This window comes from Camelina sativa, chromosome 16 (genome assembly GCF_030686135.1).
Source record: "Camelina sativa cultivar CO46 ecotype springtype chromosome 16, ASM3068613v1".
In the NCBI taxonomy this organism is placed as follows: Eukaryota; Viridiplantae; Streptophyta; class Magnoliopsida; order Brassicales; family Brassicaceae; genus Camelina; species Camelina sativa.
Window position 1 is genome coordinate 28,182,424 of NC_141895.1, and position 15,840 is coordinate 28,198,263.

At 36.0% G+C, this 15,840-nt stretch overlaps 1 pseudogene across 1 annotated transcript; it reads right to left on the minus strand.

Moving 5' to 3' along the window:
- Window positions 1-8,715: 8,715 nt before the first annotated feature.
- LOC109125128 (DNA (cytosine-5)-methyltransferase 1-like) lies at window positions 8,716-12,464 on the minus strand (annotated as a pseudogene). Its single transcript, XR_015583706.1, has 4 exons — window positions 12,350-12,464; window positions 10,681-12,151; window positions 9,184-10,592; window positions 8,716-9,038 (listed from the first exon to the last, which is right to left on the minus strand). The product of XR_015583706.1 is annotated as a DNA (cytosine-5)-methyltransferase 1-like (transcript).
- Window positions 12,465-15,840: the final 3,376 nt, after the last annotated feature.

The following is a 15,840-nucleotide window of genomic DNA, read 5'->3' on the forward strand; positions in this document are numbered from 1 at the left end:
CAGGGTTAAATTTGAGCATATTAAATTTTGGCGCCGTTGTCGGGGACTCTTTTGATTTACCATTAGATTAACGTATTTGATTTTGTCTAGATTTTTCTTTTTCTGTTCTACTCACACGCTTTTGTTTATTTTCTCTTGTGTGTTTCAGGTACATGCCTAAGCCTAACACTAAGAAGAATCCTACTGGTCCAGTTGTTAAGCTTACAAACCAAGAGTTAGGACAACTAGAGCGTGATAACACAAAAGCAGCCAAGTCAGTGAAGATGGCCAATACAATCATATTGAGACCAGATGCGGCTGGAGTTTTGAGGGATCAAGAGGGTCATGTGCGCAACAAACAAGGCCAAAAACTTGATGATGACGGACGAGTTATTCAGGAAGAACTCGTCGTGATTGAGGATGATGCACGTGGCGTCGAGCGATGCAATGACGACATCGATCGACACAACCAAGACGGCGTCGACCGACGCAACATTGGCGTCGATCGACACAATGCCAGAGCCGATGCAGAGAATGTTCAGAGGCGACGGGACAATAATGGAGAGCTTGTCAAGACTCTTGCGGATTTCGATAGACCAGACTTGTTCTATGAGAACCGCTCCGCAATTGTCCCTCCTCCATTCCCAAGGAATGATTTTGAGTTGAAGCCTGCCTACTTTGCTCTTGTTGGACAAAGACCATTCCAGAACTTGCCACATGAGAAGCCTCTAGACCACATTGAACATTTTGAGGATATAGTCATAAGTATCAAGGTCAATGGAGTCACAGAGGACTATCTCTATTGCAAGCTCTTCCCTTACTCACTTGCTGGGGAAGCTTCTCATGAGCTAAGACAACTCAAACCGGGATCTCTGACAAACTGGCATGACATCAAGGTGGCATTCTTGAACTACTTTTATGATGATGCGATGTCTGATGAGCTGCGGATTAAGCTTTCCACCTTTAGACAAGGACCTGCTGAATCTTACAAAGCTGCTTGGGTAAGGTTCAAAGCATACCAGAGAGATTGTCCGCATCATGGGTTCTCAGAGGTGCAGTTGATTAGTATCTTCTTTATTGGTATTGATTGGAGGTATCAGATGGCTTTAGATGCTGCTAGTGATGGGAACTTTAAGACAAGGTATCTAGATGAAGCTGAACAGTTGATTGAAAGGCTAGCATCAAGCAACAATACCAAGAATGCAGACTTAGAGGGGAAAAAAGCACATGAAGACCATGATTCAAATCAGTTTGCTGCAGTAAATGCTAAGTTGGATACAATGCACAATCTTCTTGTGGGAAAGAAGTCTGTCCATTTTGCTGAAGATATTGAGACTTTTGAGCCAAAGTCAGAGATTATAGAAGATGTCAACTATGTGTATGGAGCTGGGTATCAAAATCAGAGATTTGGTCAGAAGAATTCATTCTCAGGAAATCCAAACAACAACTTCACTAGGAACTAAGGTTCTTCTTCTTACCAAACCCTCCCTCCATCCAATTCAGAGAGCAAGATGGAATCAATGATTGACAGATTTTGGAAGGTCAACAGAAATTGACAGTGGACTTCAATGGAAAGATAGATTCTGTATACACTGAGCTTAGTGGGAAATTCGATGCATTAAACACTCATGTCAAGAAACTAGAGAATCAAGTGATTCAGACTGCTGGGTCTGTCAAAAGACAAGAAGAACTTGTGTTTAGAAGAACAGAGACGGATCCAAGGCATGCTTGCAATGCAATTCTGGTGAATGAGGGAGAAAACCATGATACGACGAAAGTAGAACCAACATCGATCGACGCCATCACAATGCATCGATCGATGCAGTCACCATCCATCGAGGCAAACTCACTCCAGGAAGAGAGCATCGATCGACGCACTCCACAAACAACTCCGGTTTCAGTTCCAGCTCCACCAATCGATTCAGAGCAAGCTTATAAGCCTAAGGTACCTTTTCCTAAGCCTAGGAGATCTAAGCAAGAGCTTGAGGAAACTAGATGCAAAGCTATGATGGACAAGGTAATGATTGAGATGCCTTTAATTGATGCTGTCAAGTTTTCTCCTAGGATTAAGCGGTATGTCAAGAGAATGGTCACCAATGGTTTGAGTCCTGAGGAAGGAGCTTTGCTAACCAAGGATGTCAGCTCAATTCTGTTGAATCAGCCTCCACAGAAGAAGAAAGAGAGGAAAGAGAAAGTGGTTGTATCTGAGAAAGTGAGTGCAATGATTCAAAGTAGGATTGTAGAGAAGTTACCAGATCCTGGAAGCTTTGTACTTGATTATTCTATCTCCACAGGAAGGTTTTCTCACTCTCTTTGTGATCTTGATTCTAGTATCAACTTGATGCCACATTCTGTTGCTGTGAGACTTGGGATGACAGATTTCAAGCCAACTAAGATCTCTCTTATCTTAGCTGATCGATATAGATGGATTCATGAAGGTCTCTTAGAAGATGTTCCGATTCAGATTGGAGATTGCATGATTCCCATTGATTTTGTGGTGTTGGAATATGACAAATAGCATAGTGATCCTCTCATCTTAGGACGTTCTTTCTTGGCTACAGCTGGTGCCATCATAGATGTGAAGAAGGGCCACATATCTCTAAATGTGGATGATTTGGTCATGAACTTTGAGATGGACAAGCTGAGAAGAGCTCCCACTATTGATGGTGAGACATTTTCTGTGGAAATTGCTTTTGATGATGATCCAATCATAGAGCTTCCTGGAGAAATTACTGCTGGGTATGTCAAGGAGTTGGAGCCGATTGAGGAAGTAAGTAAGCAAGCTGTTAAACTTACAGATTGGAGTGGAGATCATATAATCAGTACTAGAGACAATGATGAGGTTCTGATCCATGACAAGATGCTGGTAGATGATGTTTTTGTTATGGAAACACGGATTGATGAGGAAAGTTGCAGAATTGTTGAAGAAACAAGGGTTGCAGGCTCAGCATCGATCGAAGCAGCTGTAACATCGATCAACACACCTCCACGAGAACATCCAGACTTGTCCAAAACCGAAGATTCTCGAGCTGATTCCTTAGCTGCAAGTCCTAGACCGGTTGTAAAGCTGAAATCTCACCATTCTACAGTCAAGAACCCATAGGTAAGGCCAAGGTATGCATCTCCTTCTCCTAAACCTTCTCCTATCATCAATAAGAATTTCAAAGGTACAAAAACTGTTTTGCAGTTAACCAAACCACGAGATTATCGTAGAGTGCTTGTTTCTTCTGTTGATGATTTTCAGGACATAAAAGAAAGCCATCCATACCTCCGTCCCGCCCTGGTCATGATCCTCGCATCCTTGGCAAACCTCATGCACCTAAAGCTTACACACCACCTTGGATGAAGAGACATTCTTTTCAAAAGCATTCATTGCCATGTTCTGATCAACTGGATACCTGATATCCGACACAGTCAAGCTAATGACTGAAAACAAGCGCTTAGTGGGAGGCAACCCATTGGTAGGTTTTTATTTTTCTTTTCTCTTTTGATTTATTTTTATTTTTATTCGCCAATCTCTTACTTGATAACACTGGGGACAATGTTGTTTAAGTGTGGAGGAGGCAGCTACTAACTACGTCTTTGTTTTTGAGATCCTAAAAAAAAAAAAAAATTGTTTATTGAGTCAAAATTTTTGTTGGGAACTATGATTTTTCTTTTTAGGTGTATTGTCTTGGTTGATTAATGCTGCAGATTGAATCCACTAATCCGACTAATGGAAAATCCAATGGCTGACCAGTAAACCAGAGACATCTAAATTTCTAACTGAATCCATAAAAGCCTGAGGTAACTTCTACACTTTTCTTTTTACCTCATCAAGGAGATTGATGTTCATAGAGCTTGACTCCTTGTTCATACCTGACAAGTAAGATTTTCAAAAGAAAATGGTACTCCTCTCCCTTATTTAGTTTGAAGAGATTATTCCGGAGAGCTTTGTTTGAAAAAAAAAGAGAGAATAAAAGATGAGATGATTTTGATTAGTTTAGAGAGGTAGGTAAATTACCTACGACCTCATTATTCTACTCTTGAGTCAAATGATCACACAAAGCTTGGAAGCGAGGGGTAGGTAAATTACCTATAACCCCATTATTCGCCTACAACTTTGAGAAAAAAAAAGAATAGTAAAAAAAAAAACAGCAAAGCAATGCTCAAAGGAGGATAATAATAGAATTAGTCTGGGAGAGAGAAAGAGTACCACTGGTATTAAAGATATTGTCTTGCTTGTTATGGTATTGTACGGGAATGAGTCTAGAAGGTTCTTGACATTGATCAAATTGATGAGACCCACTGATGAAGGCTTAATGGAGGAAGTAGTGAAATTTGGTTTGAATTTGGGATGCTATAAATGTCAACGGAGAAGTACATGGTGGTTCGATTTGGATTTATCTGCTAAGCATATGGATTATGGTTTGGATGATCATGGTATTACTTTAAAAAGAAAAGGAGTTTCCGCGTTTTCAAACCTCTTTCACAGGTATAAGTTTATGTTTTGCTTGAGGGCAAGCAAAGACTAAGTCTGGGGGAGTTGATATATCATGTTTTTTAGGTGTTTTTAGCCATGATATAAGTTTTATTTATAGAGTATTTTTGGTATTTTTAGAGTCTTTTGAGTCTTTATAGGATTTTGGCACGGATGGGTCGAAATGGAGCAAGTTGGATCGTTTTGTTGCATTTAACCGGAGGAAATCAATTTGGATTCTGATTATATGAAGAGCGTCGATCGACACTACATGAGCATCGGTCGACACCCATGCAAGACGAGACAAGTCTTCAAATTTGGAAGTTTTACAAAGTTGTCCAAGTTTTCCATATTTGCATCATTAGTTCTTGGACGTGTTTTAGGAATATAAATAGGTTTTCTAGGTCATTGTTTAGACCTAAGCTTTATTTTTTTCCCCTGCAACTTTTGAGAGCAAAACCCTAAGAGATTTTTAGAGAGCTTTTGGAGAGAAGAATCAAGACTCCTTCAGAGAAGATTCAGAACTCCTTTCCTTCTTCTTTAATCTCTTTCTTAATGCAATTTATTCAGAAGATGTTTTGTGTTTCATTGATTATGTCTGAGTAGATCTGCTTGTTAGGTTTAGGGTTTCTCATTAGGGATTTCATGGATTATTAGATCTGTTATTATTTAGGGTTCATTATCTTTCTTGTTCTTCACCATAGGTTGTTATTAATGCTAGATCTTTGATTAGTCATCTGGATTTAGATCTTAGGATTATGAATTGATATAAGAATATAATTGATTTTCCTGATAAAACCTTTGGTGAGCAAAATTACTTCTTGCAAAGAGATTTGATTTAGTAATTTTGTGAACTTATCTAAACTTGATTTTATTGCTGATTTTAACCTAGAATTTTACAAAGAGATTTGGATTTTCTTGTTTTTAAATTTAGATAATATTTGCAGTGAGAACTGATTTATTTTACAATTGTGTTTAGAGTTCAAGAACGGTGCTTAATTGTTGAATCCTGTTTGTTTAATTAATTGATCTAATTTTCCATGATTTCCTGAGAATTTCCCTAGGCCTAGCGTTTCATTCCTCTGAATTTTACAACTCTTTATTTCTATTTCAACTTGCAATTTAATTACAATATTTTGGTTTAGCATAATTAAAAGATTATTAAATCTATTGTGTGAATCTGGAGTATTTGTGTATTCGATCTCTAAGAACTACAAATGATCTCTTAATTTGAGAGAATAGCTCAGGTTAAATTTGAGCATACGAATGTTTATATATATGTGGTTACAACTTACAATATATATAACAAGCATACGACAGATCTTCATGGTGATTAAAAATATATTGGATCTTTTTTTTTTTGAAAAACATATTGGATCTTCATCAAGCTTCTTAACGCGTGTGACGTAAATAATCGAAAGTTTGTCTCCTTAATCAAAAGCATTATACTAGTACAAAGTACAATCCCTCAATCAAATCAATATAATGCTTAGTATACATTAATGTGTAACGTATTAGACATTTATTTAATTTACATATACACCATTTTTTTGTAGCTGTACAAAATTGAATAATACAATATTCGGGGAAGCAGCATGTTCCATGCAGGTTGGACTAGTTCTAGTGTCCACCACATGCTCTAAACATCTTTAACGTATGTATTTGTTTGTTTTACTTTTAAATTACAGTTTTCTGATTACTGCTATGGCACCCCATTCATGTATTTGCAGATGAATGTAACTTGAAGTTTTGGTTAATATATAAGATAAATAGATAATATTATTATGGATTGCCACATATGGACAATGAAACGCTCCAATCTAGTGTATTTAGATAACAACAAATAAACTAATTGAAAATGAGACGTGGGATAAAAACGGGCTGACAAAAAGGTGAATCAACTTGGAGAAAACACAACGGCACGGCGCCGTTGGAATGACTATAAGGTGTAGGACGAGAACAAAACGACAGGGCGTACGTCAACATCTTGCCAAAGGGAAGAGTCGTCGTGTGATTCGTCGGGTGGCTCTTTGATGAATCAAAACATTAAACGACGGAAGCAATCCGTTTCTTCGCAGATAGGAATAGTCTCGGAATAGACTTAGCCATTTGACGAGTGGATTGGACCCACTTCATCAATGGTCATGTCGATATTTTCAAAACTCAATACTCTTCTTTTGGTCCCATTCAATAATTCATATATAGTTTTATGAAAGTATTTTGTCATAATTAAGAAAATTCGCCGAGTCATTGTAAAGAAAACATACGAAATAATTAGCCAAATAGGTTAGATTTTTATATATATGTATAAAAAGATTATTGAGAACGATAGGGGATGGATTTTGTTAAGACAACTCGCCGAACCATTGAAAAAGAAAACACACAAAATAATTAACTCAATAGTTTATTTTTTTATATAAAAAGATTATTGAGAACGATGGATGATGGATTTTGTTTGACTTGTTTTTATTTTATTTATGTCGACATTTGATTAAATTATTTAGAAGTACAACTACAAAACATCGAATCGCACTGGCAGCATAGAACCATTTTTTAATAAAAAAAATAGTAACATATTCAAATACTAAAAACTTATCCAGAACCGCTGAAAACGCTGGCGAAATCAGCATAGAGAAGCGGACATCATATAAAAGAAAAAACGGTATACGTCTCAAAGGTGCATGTATAGTTGACTCGACGCCTTATTAGTTATTACTATGCCTTAGTACTGTTGGCATTAGCCATTAGGGATGACTTCAAAGTTCAAAGTGTATGCATTATTAATTTCCAACTGTATTATAATAGAGATCAAATTGTTAAAGAAGACATGATTTGCATATAAACTGCTAGAATATGAAATAGAACTGGACTGGATATTTATGCGGTCGACATCAAATTAAATAAAGCTCTCACGTACAGGAGGATAAGCTCATTTTAGTTATTTATTTTACGTCCTTTTTATCTATATGCATAATGCATTACGATGGATGGTTATCCAGTAGCTGCTGACGTGGGCTTTGTATCTATTCTACTGCCCAGTCACTGTACTTCTTTCCCTTTTCTTTTCAAGTGCGTCCAACAGTGATTTATTTTCATCCTCATCAATCATCATCATCAGACATACATCAACTTATCAATGGAGGTTGAAAAGCAAAACAACGGGGGCCAAGTTGGGGACAAAAAAGAAATCTACAACATGATTTAAGATAAATACAATGACAAGGATGAGTTAAATATTACCCCAATATACTTCGTTTTTTCCCTACAGCAACAGGATTCAAAGTGACTCTAGCTAAGTGAGAGGGAAAGCAAAAATTAAGGTAAAATTCAACTAATAAAAGGTAAAAACACTCCCATTGATTATATTAGTAGCTAGCGTCGAAGAAGAGACGAACGACAACACAACGGTCAGATGAACCTTTGCCAAAGTCAAGCGAGAAAAGCGAGGATAATAGAACGTGCCAAAGCCATTGAACCCTTTTATAAGCATTACTTACTAAACCACGTGAGTCGTGACGATGACTTATTGGTACGTAACTTTTTAGAATAACTGCCCTGAAATTTCGGGATCCACTTCAAAAGTCCAAGACAGTTTGCGGTTAAACAAGGTTTTTTAATAATGTTTAAAAAGTAAAGATAGAAAATTGACATGTTTGGACTCGGGAATATTCATAAGCTTGGTCTTGGAATTGTGTTAGTCTACACCTTTAAGCAGAAATTAATTAGCCACAACGAGAGAAAGATAAGAAGAGGATATGAGGCGTTTCAATCTTCTGAAAATTGAGACACAATATACAAAAATGAGATATGGACAAGTATAATCGTCAATGTAATAAAAACACAATGTGTTTCTTTGCAAGTGATGCACCTCAGCTTTTTGAAGTGTTTAGAGAGTGACACATCATTAAAATTGACGTCCAGTAAGAATACTTTGATGAATACCGCTCATATCTCTTGACCAATAATGATAATTTCATGTTACACATCAGCATTTACGGAATTTAAGTAATACACATCATATCCATATTTTTCAAAAACAAATGTTTAAATTTATAGCTTAAAGTTGACAAAAAAATAATATTTATAGCTTAATAGATTTCTATATTTTTATTTTATTAGTGAATTTTTCTGTTTTATCATTGTATAAACCATAGTTTTACAATTAACCCAATTCCAAAAAAAAAGTGAGTAGCGCATCTAACCTAGTACGATTAAAAGGCAAAATATATTAGACTCCATAGACATCATTGCTTGCTTGATTGATAAACATAATCGAGAGACCCAAAGGATATATATACATATATAATAAGATTTTCAATTCGAATATAGAAAATTAGAATATACAAAAACTCTTCTTAGGCTTTTTTCTTTATATAAAAGTACCAGCACCAATAACTGAGTTTCATTTAAGAGAAGGATCATAATGACTACTGTAATTAAAAAGGACATGCCAAATCTAAATCTCATTTAGGGTTGTTGTTGAAGAGACTTCTTTGAGCTTACGACCAAGAGCAAACGCCAATGGTGGAGGAACTGCATTCCCAATATGCCTATGCTTGTGTATAATGTTCCCTGAGAACTCATAGCTATCCGGAAACCCCTACAGTTTTCATACACAACCATTTCACCATATTGATAAAGCTAATAATACTAACTCTGTTTCCCGTAAAAAAATGCTCAACATCATATCCGAAAAAATCATTTCACATGGCAAGCACTTTGCATTCTCTAAGAATGAAAGTTACCTGATGCTAGAGGACTGACTAGGAACATAGACGAAATGTTCCGCCCAGACTTAAAAACAGTTCTGCTATCCTCCTTCAATCCATCTATTGAGTCAGGGTTGACATAGACGAAATCCTCAGCAGAATACTCAATCCCATTGGAGAAAAAGCCTGTCTTTGAAACATTTAGTTTAATTGCAGACCTCTCCTCTTCATGCTCCCTTATCTTACACGAATTGCAGAACCCAGAACCGCGACCAATGTCACTTAGTGGAAGACTAAAGAATCCCCCTCTCTCAGGTGAGTACAAGCTTTTGCAGTAGTATTCTGTTGGCAAATCTTTTGCTTTTCTTTCTAATGCTCTTGCCCGGTCAAGCTTATCTGCAGCGATGTTCTCTTTCCTATACTGATGCCCCCATGGCCTTGATCGAATCTCAAAGTCGACTATTCCTTTTATGTCTTTAAGCTGTACAGTCGTGCATTCATTAGTCAGAAATAGTTCCCTCTCGTTGGATGCATTCCCCAGAACAGTCTTAGATCCTCTTTGTAAGAACCTACCATGTAACATTTTGCAGTGATCTGTACTTTCGAACATGTCCTCCACAAAATAGATGGCCGGAAGTTCATCTGAATCATCAACTTCCAAGGTGACAGCACCACCTACAGCCACTGTTTCCCCTCCAACAAGGGCTTGTCGATAGAGAGGCTCACCAGCAGATGTTTTTCCTAGACTCTCGCCATCCCATCGTATTTCCCTTTTTCCAGAACTGGCTCGAATTTTCTTAGGAGTATGAGGCTTTTGAACTTCAGCAGGTTTTGCTACAGTGTCCTCCGTAACATCTTCATTTTCACCTTCCTCTTCAACCTCTTCCTCCCCATTTTCTCCCTCGTCTTCCACCTCTACCTTCTCATTTGCTGCACCAATCGCCTGCAATGAATCCTCAGGAGAGTAATTAGAATAAAACTCTCCCCAAATTCTGCTGACCAAGCGTGTCGTTGTTGCTTGCATAGATTTCCTCTTGGATACCACAGGTGCCATGTCTGCCCTTGGATTCAGATTCTCTTTCTTCTGCAAAATTTTCTTCGTCTTGATGATCCATTTTGAGTGGTGCCTATCCTCCAATTTATTTGCAAGACCAACAACAAATGCACACCTTTTTATATCGTTGTTGGGATCTTCTGCAAAAAGCTGTATGATAATTTGTCCATGGACAATCACATATCTCTCAACAGCCACAAGATCAGAAGAAATGTAAGCTTTATCATTCATCAGAAACCCAGACAGTCTCTTTGTGACATCTGCAAATGAAAGCTTAGCAAACCTACTTTGATCCTTGAGCAAATTAATAATGCTTATCCCAACCGTTGCTGTTTTCAGAACAGGTTTATACCAAAGGGCATACTACTTTGACGGCTTTCCAAGACGGTACCTGCATATACCTTATAGATCAGCAACAGAAGAAAAAAAAAAAACAACGCAGAAACATGGAGCACAAAATACTAGTATAGTAAGATTACCAGACCATATCTGTTCGTATAGAAATGGAGATATATCCGCCCCCTCCATACTCAATCATCCATCCCTTTATTTGACTGAGAAATATGCTCATCCCATCAGGATCGTATGACTGGGAACCACTGTCGGGATCGTCTGGAGAAAACCAACGTCTCATATCGTCAGTCACCACGCCTGACCCAAAAATGGTGACATCAATATCATCACATTGTTCCATCGGAAGAAGCTCAAGAGATATCATCCGTAAATCAGAGTCGTAAAGAGCCCAGTTGTGAAGCATCCTGCGAGGCAGGTCACTAGCGTCAAGCTCATACAAAGCATCATAAAGCAGAAGCTCATCTGTTTCTTCTTTGGTGGTCTTATAGTACGACGGGAGAGGCTAATCACTGGCAATCTCATCTTCATTGACCTTAATGTAGAACATATTTAAGGCAGAAGCTGAGCTGCTGTTTTTTCTGGGCCGCCGCTGCATAGATTTCCTATACTCTTCATCTTGTAACAGTTTAGCATATCTTCTGTCCTCATCAGCACCATCAACTAGTTGCTTCGATGTGAAGCCATTGGTCTCGGCAACTTCAGAAACTCCATCAATCCTCAGAACCCCATTAGATGGTTTTCCATCATCTGCAAAGCCTTGTCAACTATACTACTCTCATCTCTGAGAGCTACAAGAACAGGAATCTCAGCATAGCTTGTTTCATGTTTCTTGGCAGTCTTATCCAAACCAGCGAGTTGGTTGTATATAAACTCTCCCTGAGATATAACAAAGTCTTGGATTGCCGCACCACTAGAAAAGTACTTGCTTCCAATCATTGACCTAGTAACCGCAGCAAGCAACTCATCAAGACTCGTATGAGGATCCCCACCCGAAGACTTGGACAATTTCTTATACACAGCCACTGAAGCACGCGCTTTCTCAAAGAAATAATCATAAACGTTCTTGTATCTAGCAGCAGGTTTACGACAATCGTAATCCGCCAACTCCGTTGAGATCCAAATCAGAGGGGAACCATCTTCATAACCAGAAATACTCCAATTCTCAACCCGTCCAAAAGATGGACACCTCACACCCTTCTCTTTCTCCTTGTCGAAACATACATCCGAATTTAAGATAGCACCAGAAACGAATATGTCATTGATCTCCAACATCTCCACAGGCTGTGAGACTCCATCTGAATCAAACAAAACGAAATCATTCAGTCTCCTGGTTGGACGAGGTTCGATGTCACCACCCTCCAGAGTCGTTAACATTAACGCGACAAGCTCCTTGTCAACAGTCTGCTGTCTCTTTACATCAACAGTAGCAGATTTCTCATCGAGTCTGACAGATTTCTCCTTGAAATTCGTACACGCTGCAGCACGCCTCGGCCTCCTCGTCCTCGAGACATCCTCTGACTCGCTAATCTCTGGAAGTGCTCTCTTCTTTCCCTTCTTCATAGCCTTAGCCCCATTGTCCACCATTTTCAAAAAACCCTAATTTCAAACCAAAATCATCATTATAACGCAATTGGACTACAATTCACACACGAATCTACGTAATCAAAGCGTTTACTACATCGCATTGCAAATAAAATAAAAAACCCAGCTAAAATTTCCCGATTCTAGGGTTTTAACAATCACTATAGTTCGAAATCTACACAAATCTCAGAAAAATCGACATGATAAACTTACGTTAAGAAGAGAAATCAGCCGGAGAAACGCGAAAATCAGCCGGAGAAACGCGAAACCCAAGTCGGTCTCTGAGAGAGAGAGAGAGAGAGAGAGAGAGAGGTTGAAGAAAGCAAGATTTTTGAGAGGAAGAGTGAGAGAGAGAGAGAGGCAAGATCGAAACGACGCGCGGCAATAAACGGCGCTAAAACTTGATTTTTAAAAAATGAAACAAAAATCAGAAAAAGGCGCCTGAATATATATATTCTTCACATTTTGGGGTTGCTACAAAATTGATTACTAGCTTTTTGGGAAATATTCTATATTAAGGGTCGGAATTTAGTAATATTCCGACCCTTAATATTCTATATTAAGGGTCGGAATTCTATATTAAGGGTCGGAATATTCTATAACCGCGAATTTAGTAATGCGGGACAACAAAATTGATAGTGCAGTATAGTTCAACTATGGTACGTGCGAGACAAATATATTTATGGGATAAATACGGTTATTCTAAAATAAGTGGTACATGATAATGTTTGATTGGTGAAAAACAATTTGCGGTACAGATTTCATATTATTTTATTTTAATTATCATTAATAAATAAGTTTTAATTTCTGAATTTTAAATACCAAAATTTCTTTAAAATTAAAAATACAATCATAAAATAATAAAACACATAAAATAATATCAAAATATATGATGAAACCTAGTGTTAACATGCTTCCATTGAAACTGAATTTATTAAGCATTTAAATTAGTATTTCTAATTTAATATCTATTAGATTATTTAGAAAGTGTATTTTTGTATTAAATTATTTAAAAAAATAAAACAAACTTTTTTCTAAGTGACAAGAGATAAATTGTGTATGATTTATTTTGTGTTTTATGTTTAATATATACATATGTTTTATTATTATTAACTGGTATTATCAACTGCGGATTTGTTAAAACCGTTGGATATTGGCCATCTTGAAAATCAGAGTGCGTTTTTCATGTTTGAGGTATAATTATAGTTGTTTTGAATAACGCACCTTTTACTATTTTTTAATAAAATAAAACGCAAATTAATAAACAGAATCGTGAATGGTAACTTGTTAATGGGTTTGTGTTTTTTGCTTGAATTCCAGACTTAAGAACAACTCGAACAGACCCTCAAACCTTCAAATTTGAAGAGTTTTTGAATTCCAACAGACTCTTAAACTCTCAATTTTTAAGGGTTTAAATAGTGAACCCTCAAATATTTTTACAAATTTCATTTTAGTCTTTCTAATATACATATCTTACAAATAATTTTATCAAATTCAAGTGTTATAAATATAAACACCTATATACATTCAAAGACACTAAATTAAAATTATTGATATATTAAAGATATACCATTTACAAAAAAAAATTTACAACAATAATGCAATAATTTACCATATATGGGAGCACTATGAAAATAGTTATATTGAGTAATTTTATTCTTTTACATGTAATTTTCTTTTATGTTTTTTGAAAATTACATATTATTTTGTTTTATCATATAAGGTATTATATTTTTTAATATTGTTTGATATAATTTTTATTGTGTTATATATATATATATATATATATATATATATTTATATGAAAGTTTTAATCATTATGTATGTAATTTATATTATCATGTAACTTTTATTATGTAATAATGTGTATTGTATAATATAAGGTATTATATTTTTTAATATTGTTTGATATAACTTTTATTGTGTTTTATATATATATATATATTTATATGAAAGTTTTAATCATTATGTATGTAATCTATATTATCATGTAACTTTTATTATGTAATAATGTGTATTGTATAATAAAATAAAGAATATTTTATGTTGTATAATATAGAAAATATATGTTATAGATTTATTTATGAATTTTTATCATTATTAGTGAATTTTAGAAACATTAAGGATTATTGTTGGAGCAAACAACCTTCAAATTTTCATTTTAATGATTTGCTCCCTTCAAAATGAGGAGTGGTGTTGGAGATGCCCTCACCATTCACTACCTAAATTCTAATTTTACAGATTTGTTTCTATCAAAAGATGAAACTAGAGGTCATTTCTATTTCTCCGTCAGTCAAAGTCAAAGTATTGAAATGTGATGATAAGAATTTTATCTTTTGGTTAAGATTTTTTATTTGACGACAAATTAGAGATATCAGTACAATAAAAACATAACGTGTTTCTCTCCAATATTGGGAGGAGTTAGATTAGTTAAAATATGTAACCAATAAAACTATAATATTAATACAAACTAGCTTAATTTTTGCCAACAAATCAACATTAAAAAAATATAAAAAAGTTCTTTAAAAAAAAAAAAAAAAAGGTTACATAGTTATTTTGGGCACGTTATACCATTAATATTAATGAAGAGCTAACGATGGAGTATTTACTTTTGATCCTTAATTTACATTTTTTAATTGCGTTATGCATGACGCCCCCAAACTATAAATTCTAACGATAGACAACCCAAAATAAAACATTTTGCCATCATTTTCCATTTTCATATATGTAGTTATGTGTCGTACAGTCTATGTAACTTTTTGCTTGGATAAGATCATTTGGCCTTTCATAATTCATTAGATTAGACCATAAAGGGTAACGATGAGGTGGGCAATGAAAACTAGATAGATACGTGGACAATGAAAAAGAAGAGGTGAAATGACTATGATCATTTGGCCTTTCATAATTCATTAGATTAGACCATAAAGTGTAAAGATGAGGTGGACAATGAAAACTAGATAGATACGTGGACAATGAAAAAGAAGAGGTGAAATGACTTCTATTTTGCGGTCTAGAATCTATGCAAATTTTTGAGAGAGATTTACGACACCTTAAGTAAAGTTATAGTCATGCGAAACGTTTTGTAAAGATCTGATAATTGAAAGAGTTGTTTTTTTTTTTTTTTTTTTTAATACGATACCGTTTTATATATACGAAGAAATTATTTTCTTTTATAAGTTACTGGAAACAATAAACAAACGATTTGGGAAGCAGTTAGGAGTGAAAGGCAGAGTGGAAGTTATGACGGTTGGAAGTTGGAGAACCAGTGATGGAGATAAGTATCATCGATGTCTGAGGGTAGCAATGCGGAAGAAGCTCTATCCAATCCTGTGAGTTTTCGTCTCATCAGTAGTTGGATATCTTTTCTTACCCTTGTCCCTGAGAGAATAGTTGCAGAGTGAAGCCGTGCATTCCTTTGAGCCCACATGTTATATAAAAGAGCTTGGAACAACAGTTTGCAAATTGTATTAAGCTTCCTATTTGTGGTAGGAGACTTAATCCAATTTAAACAACCATTGAAGGTAGATGGTAAGTTCGGTTGAAGAGGAGCGAAGAAATCCAACCATAGTACCTTTGAGTATGGACAGCTGAAGAACAGATGGTCTCTAGTCTCCTCCCCTGAAGTACAGAGTAGACAAGAAGAGGGCACTTGTAGATTCCAACTCCTCAGTCTATCCCTTGTGGTTAGCCTGCCTAGCACTGTT